A 23,421-nucleotide genomic window follows, 5' to 3' on the forward strand; every position below is an offset into this window, starting at 1 on the left:
TGGAATGGGGCCTTTCAACATTCCTGGTATTATCTGGCCTTATTGTAGCAATTATATATCTGCTACTGTTACTCACCTTGTATTCTGGTGTTGTTCCTGTAGTTTGGAAGCATGCAGATGTAATTCCAATTCATAAGGGTTGGCTGGCTCGAACGACAATATCATAAATTACAGATCAACCACCCTTACTTTTCTGGTGAGAGATGGTTACTCTTGTTACTTAATGAAGAGCTACAGGAATGTCTATATGACATTACAAAACATGGTTTTATAACAAATTATTTACGTTTACTAATTTAATTAAGCTTTATAATTCATTAACAGTAGCTTTCGATATGTTTTTCAGGTGTGGTGGTGTACTTGAATCTCTCGAAGGCTTTTGATAGTATTCCTCAGTCTGTTATAGCAGAAGTCATGTTCAAGCATGAGGGTAAGCCATACCTGATCTGTTGGCTGGCTAAATGGCTCCATGATAGAATACAAAGATTTAGCCTAAGAAATTTTACATCAAGTTGGCTCAAAGTGAACAAAGGTGTTCCCTAGGGTTCATTACCTGGATCACTACTATTTAATTTGATTTTCACTTTTATTCCTAAGATATCTAAGGTTTGGATGGCAAGGTATGCAGATGATATTAAATTAGGTTCTGTCATCTCTCCCATTAATGATGCTGATTATTTTAATCATTATTTGTGCTCAGTGGCTGAATGGCTAAATCAAATTGTACTAAAAATTAGCAAGGAAATGAGAAATCAGTGGTTGGATATTTATTTATTTATTTATTTATTTATTTATTTATTTATTTATTTATTTATTTTATTTTACATTTGTTAACCGGGTTAGTCCAGCTGAGCTTTTGGCTCGTTTTCAGTGGAGACCCAGGGAGAAAAGCTCCACAGTGAGATTTAAAAAAAAAAAAAGAATAATATTTACTGAAAAAAAATTAGCAATATATAATTTACATTCTAGAACATTACATTTGGATGCTGTTAACAAGAAGCTGGTATTAGCTTAGTTAATGCTAGACTAGGTATTAGCTTAGTTAATGCTAGACAGGGTAATTACAGAATTTGTATAAGAAAAGGGAGAAGAATATTGCAAAGGGACAGAGTGGTTTTAGCCAGTGAGACTGCGGGTTAAGAGCAGGGAATGAGATAGACTGGGGAGTAGAGGGAGAGACAGAGGTTATAGCTTAGGAAATAGCACAGAATGGAGATAGTTGAAGATCAATGAATAGGATGTGAGAACTGGAGTAGGGAAAGCTAGGGTAAAATAGTTTCAGGGGAGATGGCTACAGTGGCAGGACCATTTCTTCATCAGGTGTATTTTTGTGGCTAGCTTGAAGGGTTTTGTATGGTTAAGGGACCTAATTTCCAGGGGTAGTTGGTTCCAAGCCAGAGTAGGTTTATAATTATAGAGTAAATGGCCTGTTTTGGTATTAGGTTTGTAGATATGTAGCAAGTCTTGGTCAGAGCTGCGTAGTGTCCTGTTTAGAATATATTTAGTTATTATGGAAGATAGGCTGGGGCAGAATGAGGGTAGATAGAGGATTGAGTAAATAATCTGTAATTGATGTAGTAGAAGCAAATGGGGGAATTCTAGCCAGGTCAGTTGCTTGAGTGATAAGCAGTGGTGAGCCTTGTATGCGTGATTAGCTGCGAATCTAGCCACCTTATTATAGGTATTTGTGAGTTTTGTAATGAGTGAGGTGTTAAGGTTAGTGAATAAGTGACAGCTATATAAGAAGGTGGGAAGAAGAAATGCATGGGAGAGTGTTATTCTGGTTGTGTTGGTTAGATATTTTTGATTCCGGTAGAGGAGATCAAGTTTCTGGTGTGTTATTTTTTTCAGTATTGGTAATGTGTAGCTCAAATTTAAGCTTATCATCAATTGTAACTCCCAGCAGTTTAGTACTGGGTTCAGGTATGATGATGGTATTATTCTTAGATAAGATGGTAAATGTGATTTTGAGATTGGAGAGGTTCTTGGGGAGGAAGAGAAGGAGCTTTGTTTTCTTTGGATTGAGAATTAGTTATTGTCACTAAGCCATACCTCAATGGTGTTGAAAGATGCCTGTGTGGCAGAGTGAAGGTTTGATATATTATCTGCAATAGTGATGACAGTAGAGTCATCTGCATATTGTACAAGTGCAGAGTGTGAGGCAGAGGTGTATAATAGATTTGTGAAGATATTAAAGAGGAGTGGCCAAAGTCTGGATCCTTGAGGGACTCCCATAGACACATTGAGTGGAGGAAATAGAACAGATTGCCATTTGACAGCTTGCTGTCAATTGGAGAGGTAGCTAGAGAACCAGGAGATAGTGGAGAGAGAGAAATTCAAGCAAAAGAGTTTATCCAGTAAGAGATGATGGGATATGGAGTAAACTTAGGCCCATAGGAGTTACAGAGCTATTTTGAATATAAGGATTCAGGTGTTACTACTTGTAGAGATTTTAGATTTAGGTCTAATGTCTTAAAAGTTAAAACTAAGGCTCTAAAAGTTACTGGTTTAGTTCTTAAGAATTTTACTACAAAATCTAAAGAATGTCTTTTATAGATATTTATAACATATGTATGCCCCATAATTGAGTATAACATGTTGTTCTGTTCCTATTAAAAATGAGATTTTCTTGCTCTAGAAGGTATGCAACAGAAATGTAAAAGGCATATTACTCCTTGTAGGGACATGTCATATCCCTCTAGGATGGAAAGCTTAGGCCTTTTTACAATTAGTTAAAAGATATTTGTGGGGTGAACTTTGCTTAACTTACAATGAGATTTGGAGTGTTAAATATCAAACATTATTAAATATAAAATTGTTACTGCGGTGGTGGTGCTGCGGTAGCGTTGTCGCCTCATAGTAAGATGTTGTCCTGTTTGATTCTCAGCTACAGCGTCTTCTGTGTGGAGACATGCGTGAATGGGCGTACCTTTGTTGAAGGTTGTGTGTCAGGGCTGGCAACTCGGCATGTAAAAATCTACTGCCAATCATTAGCGGACCGGAGTTCCGCTGTGGCAACCCCTAACTGGGAAAAGCTGAAAGACACAACAACAACATTAAATATAAAATTGTTGAATACTAGTTCAAATACTCGAGGAGCATATTATACTTTCAGATCAGATAAGTCAAGGACAGTCCTCAGGGCAAGTTACTTAACACATTCTTTGGTTCAGTTATGGAATAGAGTTTCACTACACATTCTTCAAGTCCCTTCATGCAAGCTTTTAAAAACAATTAAATACATGGATGGGACCAAAAGTATGCACTTTTATTATGGAGTCTACATTCTGATTGGCCTTGGGGCTATGCACAGGTGTATATTTACTATTGAACTATTGACCTTGCTGAGTATCTCCAAGAAAGACAATGACTGTCAATGATAGCTATCAACTAATAATTGTTCTGATCTCAAAAAATAATTTCATCCCCACCTCCATAGTTCTCTCTCTCTATGTGTGTGTGTGTGTGTGTGTGTGTGTGTGTGTGTAGATATATATATATATATATATATATATATATAGGACGCAATGGTGTTGACTAGAACAAGATGAACAGGGTATGGAACCTTTGATATATATATATATATATATATATAAATAATACGGTTTCACTTCATAATCTCGAAATGCTGAGATACCGAATTTCAGCATTCTGAGACCATGAAGCCGAACTATTCACAATACCGAAACTCACAATCACAAATCACACAATCACAAACATACATACACCATACACCACATAATACACATAACATTCCACCCACAGCAAACAAACTACACAACCCCACACTACATATAACCAAGGGGGCAAGACCCCCTGTGCCCCCACATCCCCCTACTTATTTATACCAACTCCAAGATCGCACATAACATAAAAAAAAACTCACACCACAGCATCCTCCACTTGCTCGTACACAAATACACATCACACATACACAAACACCAATAAATCCAACACTCACACTTACACCTCCCTACCCTTACCCACACTTACAACGTACAAAAACACATACAAACACTCACTCAACTGCAATTTCAGGCACCATAACACTACACGCATCATACTGGAAATGCATAAGCGCGGATTTGAGATATTTGACTTCCCTCTTATGCCCTTTCGGCATTCTGGATTTTCGGCTTCATGGTCTCAGAATGCTGAAATTTGGTATTTCAGCATTTTGAGATTATGAAGTGAAACTATATATATATATATATATATATATATATATATATATATATGTGTGTGGGTTCTGTTCAGAAGCTCGAAATACTGAAATCTCGAATTTCAGTATTTTGAGCCCAAGAAGCCAAATCCACGTAATAGCAAAAGTTTAGAAGCATGAAATTCAAAACCTCGAATACCAGAGGTTTTGAATTTCACACTTCCAAAGTTCTGCTATGGTCATGTATTCAGGTAAGTGTGTGTGTGTGTGTGTGTGTGTGTGTGTGTGTGTGTGTGTGTGTGTGTGTGTGTGTGTGTGTGTGTGTGTGTGTGTGTGTGTGTGTGTGCGTGTGTGTGTGTTAAGGGGTTTGGGTAGGGGCTGTGGTGTGTGTCAGTGTGTTTTGTTGCTGTGATGTGTGTGCGAAGAGAAAGTAGCTTGTGTGGTGGTGTTTTCTGTGTGTTTGTATGTAGTGTGACCTAGGAGTGAGAATATTTAAGTAAGGGGGTGGGGGGCACAGCCCCCCCACATGGGGGTTGCAGGGGGGCTTTCCCCCCTGCTTTCATGCAGTAGAGTGATTGTGTGTCTTTGTGTGATGGATGGTGTGTCTGTGTGTGTGTAGTAACACTGCGAAATTCAAAACTTCCAGTATTCAAGATTTTGAATTTCGCGGTTTTTAGTTTTCATTGTTTTGTGGATTCCACTTCTTGGGCTCAAGATACTGAAATTCGAGATTTCAGTATTTTGAGCTTCTGAAATGAATCCATACATATATATATATATATATATATATATATATATATATATATATATATATATATACCTTCTGCCCTTCAGACATGCATTGGTGATGTACAAACACCGCTACTGTTTGTTTCTCCATTTCTGCTGTTTTTGCTGATGTAAATAGACAGCTCACTCAACGTTGATTTTTCCCCTCACCGCCAGACATACTGAAGTTGCAACTATAATATAATTAAATAACCTCTCACCAGTATGGAACCACTGCAATCTAATGCCGGATGCTATATCCTCGCACCTGGATTCTAATAATTAATGTATGTACACACTTTATTATATAGGTATAGCTCTAATAGGTGTTGTTAACCAAAAGGTCCCTCATACAGCACCTCTGCCCTACCAGTGTCCCTCTTAACCAGCTGCTTTCTAATCTCCTGCTTCTATATCCTACCTAGCTTTGCTGCCCACTTATGTCTCCATTTTGTATTTTACTAGAACTCAAGTCTTACATTCACTAGCCTGCCTTGCAAGTTCTACTGATTTCCATCTCCCACCTCTTGCTAACACTTCACCTGCTAAACTATACCTCCCTTCTAGCATTTTTCATTGCACATAGGTGCTGTTCTTTTCTGTTTAACTCTCTGACTCTCTTCCCAACTAGCTTACCTGCATTTTGATTGTTTTCTGTAGATAGCCTGGGTCAACCTGCTCCATTCACCCTCACTGTGCTCAGGCTGATTTCACTCACCCTACCTTGCCCCCATTCCCACCCTCACCTCTTTCCTTAAACCTATACCCTCTGAACCACACTCACCACTCTACATCGTCCAATCACTATATTCTTTCAGTTAAGCATTACAAACTTCCACACCTAAGCCTCATCTTAACTCTACACCCTTCTCAAACATTACCTAAACCATCAGGCTTTAAATCAACTAGTAGTAGATTATTCAGCACAGCTTAGAGTACTTAAACACTTATTCCTAGTAGTTAGCTATAGTCACCTTAACTCCTACAACAGTAATCTTATTCATTTCTCCATCCTAAAAAACAAAGCCATAACATTCTCCTCTCTCAAATTCTCACACTCTCAGCTCTAATTTTACCTACACATATTACCTCCTATCACCATACTAATCCAGTATCAGCTCCTCACTATATAACAACTACTGCACATACAGCAAAATCTACTTCACTCAAACGCTGCATATACCAAGCTCTCTTTCACATAGCAACCTATCACCACATTGTAGTAAACCCCCACCATGCAAGCTCTCAAATAAACCATCCTTAATATGCAATAAGAACTTCTCCAAATTCATAAAACTAATTGTACGCATTGCATCCAGGCGGAGACATACACCCAACCCTGGCCCTCCTAATCCTTCAACCAACATTCTCAAGACAAATACACCCCATAGACAAATTAAGGAACACCTCAAAACACAAAAACTTCTCGCTAACTCTCAATATGGATTTAGGCCTTCCCATATCACAACCACTGCTCTCATGTCATTCACACACACATAGTTAATGGGCATAGAAATGAAGGTTAATATGTTTCAGCTCTCTTCCTAGACCTTTCCAAGGTCTTTGATATGGTTAATCATAACAAGTTCATAAAAGCTCTGTCAGAACTAAATCTTAGCTAATCCACTATTGCATGATTTTAAAGTTACCTAACAGGGAGATACCAGGCAGTTAAATGGTGTCAAGAGCGATCTCATCTGCTCCCTGTAACAATAAGGGTTCCACAAGGCTCCATTCTCAGACCCCTGATATTTACTATATTAACATTTTTTCTCCACTCCTCAGTCATCCAATATGTAGATGACTCTACATTAGTCTGGCCCTCCTCTTCCCTCCAGGAACTATACCAACAAACTCAAGCTTCCTTTCTCTCTGTCAAATCTTGGCTCACTGACCACCAACTAATACTCAACCCAAACAAAACAAAACTCATCATCTTCCAACCTACACAACATACCAATCCTGACCTCTCATTTAACATCATATCCAGTAACAAAACTACCATAGCTCCTGTTACCCACACAAAGCTTCTTGGAGTTGTGACTGATTATGACATGAAATTCGATATCCATATCTCTCTCACAATAAAGAAAGTCCATAAAAAGCTAGGTTCACTATATAGAAATAAACAGTTCTTAACAAACACTGCTAGGGCCACTACCACACACACACATATCATCTCTGCTCTACTATATGCCTCTCCAACCCTCACCAACCTTAGAAAATCTGACTTAAGCAAACTAGAAGCCTGCTATAATAACATTGCCAAATTTTCTACTAACAGTTCTTATAGATCACACCACTGTCTAGCTCTCAAACAGCTTAATTGGCTTGAACTTCCTCACCTACTTCTATATAATCAACTTGTCCTGTCACAAAAAATTCTATACCAACCCGAAAAAAAAATCACTACAGAATCTGATGATGCCATACTCCTGTACCAGAAACCTGCACTCCACTCACAAACTCCTCCTCAAGGTAAACACAGATAATAATGCTGCTGGTTCATCCCGCTACTCTAACACAATAGCCAAACAATGGAATAAACTTCTCCCTCATCTCTGCCGTTGCGTCCATACATGAATTTAAAAAGTCCTTAAAATTACATGTGATAAATTCATGGCTATGCAACTGCGACACTCCAGGTTAAAACTAGAGCCCCACCTTCTCTCAGTCTATCTTCTTATCTCTATATGTTACTATCACACCTTCATCCCTTTATTTATTATTATTTCTGTACTTATCTATCACACCTTCATCGCATACTTATTCTCTCCTCTCATCTCTGTTAATTGTATCTACCTGTACCTTAACCTGGATGTACTTATTGACAACTGCAAAAACTGTGAAACTAATACTTTAAAGTATTGGTGTTATTATACAATTTCATGTCATATGTTAAATAATGCTAGTTGTCACTAATGTATTGCACTGTATGAATTCAAAATGATGACTATTATTATGTGTGTAAATGTTATTTGTTGAGATTTTCTCCCTGGACCGCTGCTGAAAAAGGATCTATGTCCAGCCTGACTTTCCCAATAAACAAATGTAAAATAAACAAATAAATAATATATATATATATATATATATATATATATATATATATATGTATATTATATATATATATATATATATATATATATATATATATATATATAAACTATAGTCTTATTATAACAGCTGGTTATGTAATGCTCTGTTTAATTTCTCTTCTTCTTCTTCAACATGCATTTTGGCCATCTTCTCAGGCTGTTTGGGAGTGTGTTAGTGTTAACAAGGAGAGAGGGGATAGTGATGTGTTCTAGAGTTTGAGAGCTTTATGAAATGACAAATGGAGTTCACCATTTTTTGCAATTCAGTGATGTTTGAGAAGTAGTCTAGCGATTGGAGAACTCTAATTCAGGAATTCTACAGAATACTTGGCTTTAGGAGAAAACAGGCTGGAGAAGCAAATTGAGACTTTTAGCTGATATAGCACTCTAATAGATAATGTTTGTTTTCCGGGTACGTGTTGAAGATTAGTGATTAATCCGGATCTGTTGTACTTGTATTACAGAGAGATGACTGAATGGTTATATATTTGCATTAATGAGTTGCTGCTGAGTGGTTCCAAATTATATAATCCTGATTGTTTATTTATTTTTGCTGACTCTTGGTGAGCTAGTTGCACATACTTAACAAAGTTCTGCTGAAGTAGAGCTTGTAGAGAGTTCATATTATTTAAAGAGCAAAGTAATAAGAGATCATCTTCAGACAGAGTAATATTAATAGGGTGTATATTTATGGGAAGAGCATTAATAAATAGTGAAAACAGAACAGGACATATAATGAGCCCTTCTGGGACACATTACTATGAAAGGTCATTGGTGTAGTCAATTGGAGAACCCATATTCTGGTTGGGAAGGTGGCCTAATGGTTAAGGTTTTTTGCCTTACAAACACAAGATACAGGGTTTGAATCTCACAGGGGATAATTGGCTAGGCTTAAAATGTCTCGCAAGGGCAGTTAGCCTAGTATGAATCTATGAACCTATATGAGAATACTGGAGCCATAGATTAGATTTTTAAGTTAAAGAACTAGGAGAGAATGGTTGATGGAGTCAAAGGCCTTTTAAGATCTATGAGAATTTGCTTGTTATAAAAGCCACCTTCCATTTTGATACATACAGTATTGCTATCTAGAAACTGAGCAGCTGAGTTCCACACTGGAAGCCATACTGTTTTGGGAATAATATATATTGGTCTTGGAAGAAGTTAATTATACAGTAATGTTTTCCAAATATTTTAGCTGTGGATAATAAAATCTCTGTAGGCCTATAATGGTCTGGTTTTGCTGAACTTATTATTTTAATGTCTGTAATGGTGGCAAATTTCCATAAAATAGGGGAATATTTTCTTACACATTCCTTCTTATATTCTTCCACTCATTTCCTATTATATATTACAACTTCTGCACAATCACTGCCATAGCCTCTTAAGGTCTTTCCTAGCTCTAAATCTCAGTCATTATCTGAGTGCTAAGCATTCTATATTCACCCAAACTACTATGTCAGCTATAGTTGTACTGCATTGTAATTAGTCTATTAAGTGTATCTCAAGTGTGTGTATATAAATATTTTATATCCACCCATACCTATAGTTGTACTACATTGTGATTAGTTTAAGTGTGTATCAAGTGTGGGTATATATTCTAAATGTACCACTGTTAAGAAACTTTTTCCTCCCTCTGCACTGTATATACTCAAAATGTGTGACTTATGATGTACTATATATTCTATTTGTGTTTCTTGTGGAGCTTTTTCACCCCAGACCTCCACTGAAAATGGGCTCTGCTTGGCCTAGTGGACCTTCCCGGTAAACAAATACCAATAAATAAATAAATAAATAAATACATACTCTGATTTTGCTGCATTAGTGGCCATGCATTTGTTTTAGATTGGTGAGATTGGTGAAAGGCAGGCCAGAGGAGTAGAATGTGCTTTTCCATTTTTCCAGGCTATGCCACTCTAATAAAGTAGTGATTTTTATTGGGGGGGGAATAGCCATTTTTTTTTTTTTTTTTAGGAGGGATCAAATCTTTCTTTAATAGGAGATAGCTAGGAGTATCAAATGAAAGAACTACAGGACAATGGAGGGGTCAGTTTTAGAGTACAGTGATATCCAGCTGAGAAACCAGAGATAGGTGAAGAAACTATGCTCTTTAGAATGAGGTAATTCATGGTAGCCGTGTAGAAGAAATGTGATTTTTAGGATTTTTTTAAGGACTAGTCTGAGATAAAAGGGAGGTGATCATATACAGAGTTGGGAAGACAGAGGATGGCAAGCATCTGTGTTGGGTGTTAATGAGAAACATGTCTAGCAGGGAGTCAGAAAAAGGTACGTCACTTACATGAGTTAAACTGGTAATGAGCTGGCATAGACTGTGACTATGAAAGCTGATGGCATGGTTGAGGGTGCTAGTGAGAAGTACGTCCAGCAGTAACTCACATGAGTGTGGGTAATTTAGATGGGTTAGACTGGTTATGAGTTGACATAGGCTGTGAAGGTTAATGGCATGGGTGAGGATTTTATTTAAAAGTCAAGATTAAGGTCTCCAAGAATTAATTAGCAAATTATTTTTGTGTAACTATGTAGAACGTGACTACAGAAGTTGATTAAATATTACTAGTGCTTGGGAAAGAGGTGTGGAGGGATGTGTGTTGCCACCTATATTCAGTTTAGTAATTACCCAGTTGGGGTCATTTGAAATATTTGAAATCAGGAAGCTAAGGTTTGGGGTGTTTATATACGTGTGTTTTTTTTCAGTAGGATTAATCCTCTCCCTCTTTAATAACCTGCCGGTCACATCTGTGCACTGAATAAGCACAATTAAGGAACAATGAAAGTAACTGTTCATCTTTAAGCCAAGTTTCTTGTCGGCCTTCAAGGTGTCCATTTTTTTGCACTTATAAAGTGTATTTAAGTGTTAGGCTAAATGTTAGTATGACTTACTGTGGGGTTTGTTTTGCTTATTTGATTGGTTGGGTTATCTCATCTAGAGTTACATTTACTATCACAGTATTTTAGTAAGTGACAGCAACACAAAATCAATTTTATTTGTTTTTGCTATAAATGAAAGATTGTGGAAAACTTCTTCAGAAATATACAAAGTTGTTGTAGTTTGGTTTCAACTGAAGGCTGACTGATAATTCTCATTTATTGGTATTGGTTTAAGGAGTTCTGTGTAACCGTATGCATTATTATTTTGTTAACACATTTCAACTAGGTAGGTTATGCAGATTCAGTTGTTCGTTTAACTGCAGTTATATGTAAGGTAGATTACAAAGATGAGCACTACTTTTTGTTAGTTAAGTACAAACAGCAAAGTAAGGAATAGCAGGAGTTGTAAGTTGTTTTATTAAAATCCATATTATTTTGCTGAGAGAATGGGTCAGGGGGAGAGAGGATTACAGCCAGCTACAGTTGCCCATGAATTTGCTGGGTGGAATAATAGAAAAGAGCTGGTAAAAGTGGTATTGGGGTATTACAAAAGTTGCCTGTTAGGAAATAGTTGGCTATTGCCAGCATCAAAGTTATTTCATTCTTAAACTAAAACACTGTGCTGTATTAAGTGAGAACAGAGAGTAAATAAGGTCACTGTATTGGTACACAAGGGTAATTAATCAATTGATAGCAACCTGAAACTGTTAAAAGGAGCAGTCAATGGAAATGTTTTACAAGTCTATTTCAGATGTCATCTTAAACCTTTCCTTCTGAACAGCTACTTTTAGAAAATAGATTCAGGGTTATACAAAGTTAAACTGCATTACTACAGGGTAAGGAATTTGCTTGTGTATTTTATTTATTATTTATTTTATTTATTAACCAGGGTAAAACATTGATCCAAATGGGCCTTTTTCAGACTCCAGGAGTGCTCTCTGGTTAAGATTCATACAGTTAGGCAAATGGGTGCTTGGAGAATTAATCTCTGGACCATAGGAAGCAGCTTATTAACAGCTGGTAGTCTTAATCTTTCACACTAACCAGCAGACCAAATAGTAAAACTGAACTCAGTCCACTGCTCCCACCAGCAAGTGGTAGATTCATGATGATTTGTTGAACAGCATTAGCCCAATGGACAAAAGAAATTAAAAAAAATAAATAAATAATATATATCTATATATATATATATGTATATATATATATATATATATATATATATATATATATATAAATATATATATATATATATATATGGGTCTACTTCACATAATCGAACATCCAAATGCTCGCCTTTCATATGGTTAAGACCATATGAGCGAACATTTGAATGTTCGAAAATGTGAAAAAAAATAATTACACAAAACAAAAAAAAAATAAACAGTGCTAGCAGGGGGGCAAGCCCCCCCTGCACCCCCCCACACCCCCCACTATTTAAATATACCAACTCGGAGATTGTACTATACTGCAGTAAAGGAAAATCTTCCTGTTCCACACTCTGTGGAGATCCCCATTCAGACCGTTCCGGCTTTTAAAAGTTCGATCATATGGTCTTGGCCATAAGAAAGTCAAGCTTTTAAAAGTTCGACCCTCTGAAGGGGACCCATATATATATATATATATATATATATATATATATATATATATATATATATATATATATATATATATTTATATATTATATTTTATACATACACACACACACACACACATATATATATATATATATATATATATATATATATATACATATATATATATATGCATATATATCATATACATACATATATATATATATATATATATATATATATATATATATAAATAAAATATACATATATATATATATATATATATATATAAAATATACATATATATATATGGTTCTACCTGACATAGTCGAAACCACACAACACCGACAACCACATCACCGACACCACATATTCGACAGTCCATAAACACGAAACCACACATAACCGACAACGAAATAACCGGCGGTACACAAACACGAAACCCCATACACTGCACACACCACAATAACAATTAAAAGCAAAACACATCCCCATTCCACAAACCACACACACAACACAAGCACACCAAAATCCTTACAAGCCCACACTAAACCTTACCTAACCCTAAGGTCCGTCACTATCGCACTTACCTACCCGGCTCCCTAACCCTAACTCACTTAACCCGCCCTATCGCTCCCTAACCTAACTCACTTAACCCACCCCTATCGCTCCTAACCCTAACTCACTTAACCCACCCCTATCCCCACAGACCGTCAATCTCCACACTTACCTGCCTCGCACCCTAACGTCCGTCACTACCGCATACTCACACAGCCTTTCCCCATGTCGGCATCCTCGGCGTTGGTGTTGTCATCCGTCGTGTCGGTCTTCTGCATTGTCGATGTTCTGCCACTCGCGATTCGCGTCGGTCTTCTTCGATTTCGATCTTCTGGAGCTCAGTTCGATGTCGGTCTTCTGCGCTGTCGACGAAGTCAGGTAGAACCATATATATATATATATATATATATATATATATATATATATATAAAGTGTTGCACTCGTATTTGTAAGAGTAAGACTGCATTGGTGGATTGATTTAATAAACGCATGGCTGTAGCCATTTTAATCCATCTCTTTGTGGTTTGCTCTGCTGCTGAAATGCTAAAACACTATGGTAACAAAGCCATAAGTGGTGGGTAGTAATTTTACTTTCTTCTGGGCAATATGAATGCATGTGCTTCTGTGTCAGAAAGGCACTGAGCCATGCAAGCTGTATGCAGAAAGAAAGAAACATCATCAAAGACCGAAAGCCAAGAAAAAAAGAAGAATGCCAATGCCAAATCTACAGACTGTAGCGGACAAGGGAAATCCTGGGAAAGTACTGGCAAGCCATTAGTAATCATGGAAGAAGTTTATAAACTAAGTCAGAATTAATCTTAAACTATTCCTACATACAAAGGGGATGGTTCTGCATCATGTGTTTTTGAGGTGATATGAAACACCATGTAGGATTTATTGTTTGGATGATTTCCCAGCCGAGTCATTCCACAGTCTTTCTCATGGTATATTCTTTCCAGACAACAAATGAGCAAATAAACAATACAGCAATTGCAGAAAATTTAAAGCAGTAGTAGTAGTGTATTTTGTACTGACTTTTTTGCTGAATAAAATTTAAGTAAGCAAATGATCTGCCACAGGACTGGCACCGTAGGTCCAGCTGTGTCAGTGGAAACATAAAAAACAGATTCTGAAACTGCTGGTTGTGAAATAACAGTTTCTTAAAACTTCATGAGAAGAACTTTTGTCTGGCTTTATAGCATCATATGCCACAATTTGTGGGAGGTTGTAATGTGATATGCTTTGCTGGAGAACTAAATCAAAGCAAGATTTTTGGTAGAGCAAATGTATGGCACTAAAGGGGTCACACAGGAAAGCCATCCAAATAAAAAGCAATGCCGAACAGATGTAACTGGTTGTATGTCTTAGAAAAGGCTAGCAGCTCTGAAATTTCAAACATGAAATTAAAAGCCAAACCCATAGTTATTGGTCAGTTAATCATTATTTTGTTTCTAACACATTTTCTCACAAATGTCAATGCGCAAAACAATAATATAGATAATGTACACAAAATCATAAAACAGGTTGTCAAATTGTCTGCAAAAAAAACTTATAAGACAGTTAAAGTTGTTTGTTCTTCTTTCAGCTTTTCCTGGTTAGGGGTCGCCACAGCGGAACTCCGGTCCACTAATGATTGGCAGTAGATTTTTACGGTGCTGAGGTGCCAGCTCGATGCCCAACCTTCAACAAAGGCACGCCCATTTCATGCATGTCTTTTCAACACAACTCGACCGTGGGGAGGACATGCAGACTTCACACAGTAGGCGCTCCAGCCGAGAATCGAACGGGAGAACCTCTTGCTGTGAGACGACAATGCTACCGCTGCACCACCGTGGCTTATATAAGACAGTTAAAATATATGTTGAAAATTGTGAACCTACAAGAGCTTGGCAAAATAAAAATGTTTTTAATTGTGAATATAAGCCTGATTCTGCAGGGCATTCTCTCAGCCACCAAGGCAAAGATTTCCAAAATGGTTGGCTAGTCATTAAAAAGCTTTTAGGCTAACTAGCATCAGTTAAAGCTCTGAAATCTTCTGCAGCCCTATAGTAGAGGAAGGAAGAACTAGTCGTGGGATACAGTTCACCAGGTCATTCAATAAACAAGATCCAGACTGTGTCATGGCCAGCATCTTAACACCATTATCATAAAGGCGATATAAAACCTGACCTACAGCGAGTACAAAGAGTATTGGACAACCTTAATATGGGATGAATAAGAACCCCCACTCTGTACCCTGGGTGTGGCATTCTGAGCCAGCTACAGTCAGTGCAACTGCTAGGAAGGAGCGCCAGCTATAGCAGTCAAATTAGGGTTAGACTATTACATGATCAAAGAGTCAATCCTTTTCTGGAAAGAAGTGCTTGAGATGTTATTCAGATGGAAAAAGAGAGAACTGAACATAGCTGATACCTGCTCCTGCAGTGAAAGCTCTTGGTTATAACACCATTCCCAGATTACACATCTTTACCACTTCAATCAGTACTTCTTCACAAGGCAAGATTATAGGTATAAGGCATGAGGTAAGGGAAATGTGTCTGCACTATAAAAAAACGCAGCTTTAGCGTGAATTAGCTGTAACCATTTCTCAGCATTCTGTTTCAGAATGTCTTCAAGGTGTGTTTAAAATGCATGGATGGAGTTTGCACAGAACAGTCAAATGAAATGAAGAACTGGTTATCATCAGCAAATAACTTATACTGTGTCCTGATAAGATATCTCCAAGTGCAGCATATAGACAAAAAAGAAGTGCCCAGTGAAAGACCCCAGATGAATGCAACAAAGCAGGCCCAAGTTCCCAATGTAGTTAATTCCAGAAACAACCTTTTGGAACCTGACTAACAAATAAGAACTAAATCAGGTAAGCCTTAGCCATCTGAGCTGCATCAGTTTCATAAATGATGGAATAAGACCGATGGCCACAGAATCAAATCAAAACTCACTGGAAGATCACTGAAGATTAAGATGAATCAAAGTCATCAATTTCTTCTCTGTAGAAGTTTATTTTGGGTCCAGATAATGACTCTCTCTGTGTCACTTCCTCAAACTGACTGAAATGGGCCGAGCAAGTCATATATATTCCACTGGTTCTTCAGCTGTGAAGCCACCAAATTATAAAATATCTTTCAAATAAAATGAAGATTAGAACTGGGTTAACAGTTATGTAAATAGGTTAGTTCAAAGCTTGGGTTTTTGATGTAACAGGAGACTTCTTCAAGGTGTCATCACCAAAATGTATCCTAAGTTTTGGCAGCAACATGGCATAGAGAAATAAAGCCCTGACTATGGTTCATGCAGCTTGAGCTGAATTAGTGGGTCAGGTATCTGAGACACTGGAAAGGAGGATGGGTGTATTCATTTTGGGGGAGAGGGGTGCATACCTCAGCTCACCTCAGAGATGATCCTTAGCAGAAGCCAGTAATGCACAGAGGAGCATTGTCTTCAAGGAAGGCAGGGCAGTAGCTGAGTTGCAGTGGAGCTGGGAAGATGCACCAGCTCTGTCATCTTATATCCATCCCTGAGACATCAATAGGTACATGCATGGATGTGGGAACTGAGGCCCCAGCTTTTTGACAGTAATATGATGGTGTCCCAGGATTAGAATTAGTTCAGCAAACATAAGTTGAGTTCAGTAGACCTGATGGATGAGGAGAGTCCTCTGATGGTAGCTGATAATCAGCTTTGGGTACCAAAGAAAAAAAAATCCTGATTTTAACACCCTTAGCTATAACAGCATTCTAGGAACCCTGTCCATCAATTTCATATAGGCTTGTAAGGGTGCTCTTTGCTTAGCTCTCCTTCTGTGAACAACACTACACTTTATAAACTCTTTCACCTAAACAGAACCAATAAAATAACAAACATCCACTCTAGAGACCTAAGCCTGTACCACCACATTAATAATACCATCTGGTGTGACAGGTACCTAATCCAGTGTATGCCCCACTTCTGGAATAGGCTTTCGCCACATATAATACATGGTACTTTCCTGCCAACATTTAGGACCATTCTAGATGACAGAATGGATAATCTCATATTTTCATCTGGGATATGTGGAGAAAATCAACTTAATGGGGAATACTATTAATCTCCCATTAGTACTGGGTGATAGGGATTGGCTTCTCAGCAGCTCCTTTGCTGTAACCTTTGTAAGAGCCTATGAGAAATAAGGCCTCAGGAAACCTACCATCAATCAAACAGAGGACAACAGTCTCAGGAGTAATTGGCTCTAAAACCTCAAGTTAACAAATAATCCATTTTAATAGACAAGAATTAAGACTACTCTAAGTGGGGTAGACCCATTAATTACCTTCATAAATTGATTGATTTCATCTAGCTGAAACCTCATCCATTCCTGACCAGGCCATACCACTTCAGCAACCATTCTAAGCCTGTTACTGCAAATCTGCTGGGTCATCTGCCCAAAAGCCGACATGTTATCTATCAAAAACATAACCAGCTGAGAATACTCCACTGCTGAAAATGTTTTTCTTTTTTTTAATGTGTAGGCAAGTCAAACTGCTAAGCCAAGTCGCAGTACAAAAATGCTAAGATGAGCAATATTGCCATGTGCTGCCTTCCTAAGAGATGATCCTAGCTATAACAGCATTCTAGGAACCCTGTCCATCAATTTCATATAGGCTTGTAAAGGTACTCTTTGCTTAGCTCTCTTTCTGTGAACAACACTGCACTCTATAAGCTCTTTCACCTAAATAGAACCAATAAAATAACAAACACCCACTCTAGAGACCTAAGCCTGTACCACCACATTAATAATATCATCTGGTGTGACAGGAACCTAATCCAGTGTATGCCCCACTTCTGGAATAGGCTTTTGCCAGATATAATACATGGTACTTCCCTGCCAACATTTAGGACCATTCTAGATGACAGGATGGATAATCTCATATTTTCATCTGGGATATGTGGAGAAAATCGACTTAATGGGGAATACTATTAATCTCCCATTAGTACTGGGTGATAAGGATTGGCTTCTCAGCAGCTCCTTTGCTGTAACCTTTGTAAGAACCTATGAGCAATAAGGCCTCAGGGAACCTACCATCCATCAAACAGAGGACAACAGTCTCTGGAGTAATTGGCTCTAAAACCTCAAGGTAACAAATAATCTATTTTAATAGACAAGAATTAAGACTACTCTAAGTGGGGTAGACCCATTAATTACCTTCATAAGTTGATTGGTTTCATCTAGCTGAAACCTCATCCATTCCTGACCAGGCCATACCACTTCAGCAACCATTCTAAGCCTGTTAGTGCAAATCTGCTGGGTCATCTGCCCAAAAGCCGACATGTTATCTATCAAAAACATAACCAGCTGAGAATACTCCACTGCTGAAAATGTTTTTCTTTTTTTTAATGTGTAGACAAGTCAAACTGCTAAGTCAAGCCATAGTACAAAAGAGCTGAGATGGGCAATATTGTCATGTGCTGCCTTCCTAAGAGATATCTCAGGCTGAAAATTATTACAAATGGCCAACAACTTAAACCTGTCACCCTCAAGGTGATGAGCCTTCTGGCAATTCTTGAGCTAACACCTTTCTTTCTTTCTTTTTATTACCTGAAGCATGACCAAACCATTTCTAATGAAGTCTGGATCCATGGTGGAAAGGGCTAAAGCCCTGACAATGATCGTGACAACATGAGTTTAACAAATGACTCAGGTACACGTTAGTTAGAGGATGACGTGAAGAGGCAGCCAATGCTAGCTCACCCATCCTGAGGGACACAGTGTAGTCCCAGTCTAATGATCTTTCACCAGCTAGCAGAAGACTGCAGGTAACACAACAAAGACCAGGGAATGTGGGCGCGTGCACGCACGTGTGTGTGTGTGTGTGTGTGTGTGTGTGTGTGTGTGTGTGTGTGTGTGTGTGTGTGTGTGTGTGTGTGTGTGTGTGTGTCAGAGAGACAGAGGGAAACTACAAGCATGAGGAGGGTGTAACTGACTTTGATGGTGACCTCAGTGCCCTCGTCAGTCTCCTGTAGGGTTAGAGCTGCCAGAAATATCCATCGGTAAAATGCAGGCAATGGCACAAACAACCTTCATGGCTGCTTGGAAGATGGCCCCTCTGGACAGCTTTCACTTCTATGTTGGCGACACCCATTACAGGGGTACAAATAGGTTCAGTAACAATGGGAGTGGTCTTGATGATCAGCAGGTGTACATGGAAGAAGAATACTGAGATAAATTTCACATATTTCAAATGGGCAGGGCACGTACATTCCTGAACCCAGAATTCAAGAAGGAAAGAAAGGAACTCTAAGTAGGACTCATTCATTCCTTCAGGATAATTTGCTACCCAAATATACTATAACGTTCTACGAGTTCCCAGTTAACACAGTTCAAATGACAATAATTACTCATCTAAGCATAATGAAACCAAATACCTGGGGAACCCAAAGCTGAAATATGCCATATGGTGGTCAGACTTCCAAATATGAATGGAAAACCATCTCAGGAGTGTGACCTGTTAAGTAAGTTGCAGCAATAACCACAAAATGAATTGTTGTCAAACAAAAAGGTTACACAGAAGAAAACCACCATTAGTAAAATAAGCACTTTGGAACAAATGCAATAGCAAAAAATACCACCATCAGTAAAAAAAATAAATCAAATATACAAATAGATTTTTTTCAGCAGGAACCCCTCCCCCAATACCACATATGTGGAGGCAAATCGCCCTATGCCTTCTTACATAAATATACTGAATGCATGGTTGTATACCCACAGAGAATGGATAAAGATCACTAACAAGAAAGATTTTTCTCCTCCTTGCCTGCTGCACTGCAGCACAGAAGAAAGTAAAACTGCAAAGCAACTGCAATTCTAACAATACAAAAATCACTAATGTCTCTAGTTCTCATGCACTCATATATTCCAAATAAAGCAGTGTAGCCATGGACTGCATATACTGAATTCACACTCTACGTATAAGCCACTGATAGCAGCAATAGTCACTGTAAATGCAATTTATTTTAAGTGCTTTAGCATAAACACATTCACTCAAGTTAACTTTGAAGTAACAGCATGATCCCCCTAAGAATAACCCTTCCTAAATTCTCATAATTTGGAAAAATTAAGTAGCAAAATTGACTGTCTATTCATTGATCCAGATGTTGAACTCTGTCAAGGCCAACATCCAACATAGCCATACAATTTATACAAACAGTGTGCACAGATCATTGAATTCCTATACTGATACTCATTGGTTCTTTTATTTTTTATTTATTTTTATTTATCCTTTGTTGAGTGAGTCAGTCCCACTAGACTGGTGGTCTCTTTTGAGGGGAGACCTGAGGTAGTATTTATACTGCTAGGAGAAATGTGCCCCAGGGCATCAAGGAACTTCCCCTACTCTTTTTGAGTATGGGGACGCTATTCTCAGTGGCACTTCCTGTCTTCCAGTCTGAGCATGAAAGCATCTTGAAGAAGCAGGGGGAAATGGAGGACAATGCTAGCAGAGAAGTGTGTAATGCTATGTAGGAAGAATTCAAAATGAATAATGATGTTACGGCAGATGTGAGATCGGAAGCAGCGGTCAAAAAGGTGCAGGCAGGGGGTGATGTAGATGAAGGAGCAGAGAAGCGGTCAAGTTTTCTCTAAAAGGATTTACAGCAGATGGGGTGTTGGATTCGGAAGAGATTTTCTAAGTGAATCTCTTTAGAGAGGAGGTACCGGAGCAGGAATATATGCTTAAAACCTCCAGTCAGGAGAGTTGCAGGATGATTTATTGCTGAACTTGTTTAATGAAAGCCAGCCAGAAAGTGGCAAAGATGTGTCCTAGGATGACATAATGGAGAAAATACAGCAGGAGGAAAAATGGTCAAAAAAAGTAAATTGTATGCAGAGATGGTAATATAAGGAGCTGAAAAAAAAAGAAGGAAGAAGTTATAGGTGTAAAAAAAGAGAACTTTTACTGCATGTATTGGAAAAAAAGAGGACTCTGAACTGGACACATATAAGGTATGACATAAAGTCTGTCTTTCTGTGTGTTTCGGCTTTTCCTGGTTAGGGGTCGCCACAGCGGAACTCCGGTCCGCTAATGATTGGTAGTTGATTTTACGTACCGAGTTACCAGCTCTGACGCACAACCTTCAACGAAGGTACGCCCATTCACGCATGTCTCCATGCAGAAGACGCTCTAGCTGAGAATCGAACTGGAGAGCGTCTTACTGTGAGGTGACAATGCTACAGCAGCACCACCACCGCGGGTAGATAAGAGCTTTTATACATATTAAAAAAGAGACTTTTGTAACATTATATTTGAGACTGGTCTAATAATGGAAACATTTTTGGATGAATATGAAAAGAAGAAAAATAATGTACCATGGAGTTTGTTTGTATTCAAAGCAGCTGATAGAGAGAGAGAGAGAGAGAGAGAGAGAGAGAGAGACGAAGAAAAAAATGAATGTACAATTTCGGACTGAAGTATCTAAAGAGACTTTAAATGGACATTTATTGAAGTTATGTAATAATGTATTAGATATGTCAAAAGTGTATGACAACAGAGGTTTATGGATAGTGGGATTGTAATGTGATTTTGAAAATTGAAAATGAGAGTGTTGTACATTCATCAAGTATCATAAATGTTGATGGAAATAGGGACATGGTATAATATTGGGGCCAACCTAAAATGTGTATTTTGTGCGGTAAAAAAGATAATTTAATCAGTAATTGTGATAAAAAATATGTTTTTCATGTGGGAAAACTGGACATGATGCAAGGGATTGTGAAGTGAAATGTTACAAATATAGCAAAAAGGGTCATTTGGGGGGAATGTGAAGAAAAAAGAGGAAGATAGAGACTGATGGTGTGAAAGCATTAACAGAAAAAGATCAAAAGGATGTGGCTGGACAAAATACATAGAAGTAATGGGAATACAAATAGAGACTATGAATAAAGAATTACTTGCTCAAAAGGTGAGTATGCAGGAAGAGATTAATATGGAAAAAATGGAAGAGGAAGACTCTTTGTGTTTGTGATAGTGATGATAGTAAATGGAGCATAGTAAAGCAAAAAAGAAATTCAATTGGTAAAAGAGTACAGGAGAGGAAAAGGAAAATTACAGAAGGCTTTTTAAAAAAAATGAAAGTGAAAGGTTGAAAAAATTATTATTTAAGGTAGAATGACATGTAAAGTTTTAGCATTAAATGTGAATAGTTTTAAAAAGTTAGAAAGAAGAATAGTGTAAAATGCAAGATTAGTAAGGTCATTATATTAGAAGACATTAGATTTTTGTCTCAAACAGAAAGATTTCAAACCAAAGTATGGTGGGAAAAAGGTGGTATGGAATTTTGGAAGGGAAACCTGTTCAGGAATACTCATATTATATAAAGATACAATTAAAGTGTTAAATATTATGTTTGTTATAACCGAGAGAGTTACTGTTATTGAAGTAAAATGGATGGACCATGTTATTAGAATTATTGCAATATATGCATATGTAAAAAAAAGGTGAGAGAAAAGATGTTCAAAAATATAATTCAATATGTGACAGTTAATATGGAGATTATTGTTGCAGGGGACTTTAATTGTAACTTAAGATAGCAGAAAAAGAAGGCATGTGATGTTAAATTGGTATGGAACAGAAGAAAGTATGGACAGTTAAAATTTGGAATTCAAAGACTAGGACGTATAGAACAGGAGATAAAACAACTGAAATAGATTATTTTTAGTGTCAGAAAGTTTAGTAATACTAAAACAAGGAGTGTTATTGACAGGATTTTCAGATCATGGAGCAATGTGGATTATCATAAAAGAAAATGCTGAATATATAAGAAAAGGGAAAGGTTTAAAAACAATAAATAAAGTGAAATGGGATGTTAAAGGGATAGAGGATGTTATGAGATTATGGAAAAACATGGAGAAAGAAAAAAATTATTATATAAACTAAATAAGAAGAAAATAGAGCATTTATTGTATAAACAAAGATAATTTTTGCAAGGAAAAAAAGCAAGAAATCACATCATGTTTAAGTAAAATAATTAAAGAGAATATTAGTGTAATGAGAAAAATGAAAGCTATATCAGGAATAATACATAATACACAGGAGGAAATTATGAATATAGTAAAAGGTCATATTAGTATGTTATTAAAAGAGCAAATGTGGAAGCAATGCTAGGTATGTGCATTGTCTGACAAGGACAATAAAGATTTAGAAACGGAAATAAAAATAGATGAATTAGAACAGGTATTAAAAGTAATGAATTTAGATTCAGCTTTGGGACCAGATGAATTAGAATATAGGCTGTATAATTTTATTTATTTATCATTTGCTTACCGGGAAAGTCCAACTTGGAACAAAGCCAATTTTCAGCGTAGGCCCAGAGAGAAACATTCCAGACATGTCTGTGAAATGTGGGAGGA

General features: G+C 37.4%; 1 protein-coding gene across 1 annotated transcript in view; it reads right to left on the bottom strand.

Moving 5' to 3' along the window:
- GALNT16 (polypeptide N-acetylgalactosaminyltransferase 16) overlaps positions 1–23,421 on the bottom strand; it is a 1,415,037-nt gene that overhangs the window by 850,493 nt on the left and 541,123 nt on the right. The gene's annotated exons all lie outside the window — the stretch shown is intronic.

This window comes from Protopterus annectens, chromosome 6.part0, assembly GCF_019279795.1.
Source record: "Protopterus annectens isolate FY-2018-M chromosome 6.part0, PAN1.0, whole genome shotgun sequence".
NCBI lineage: Eukaryota > Metazoa > Chordata > Ceratodontiformes > Protopteridae > Protopterus > Protopterus annectens.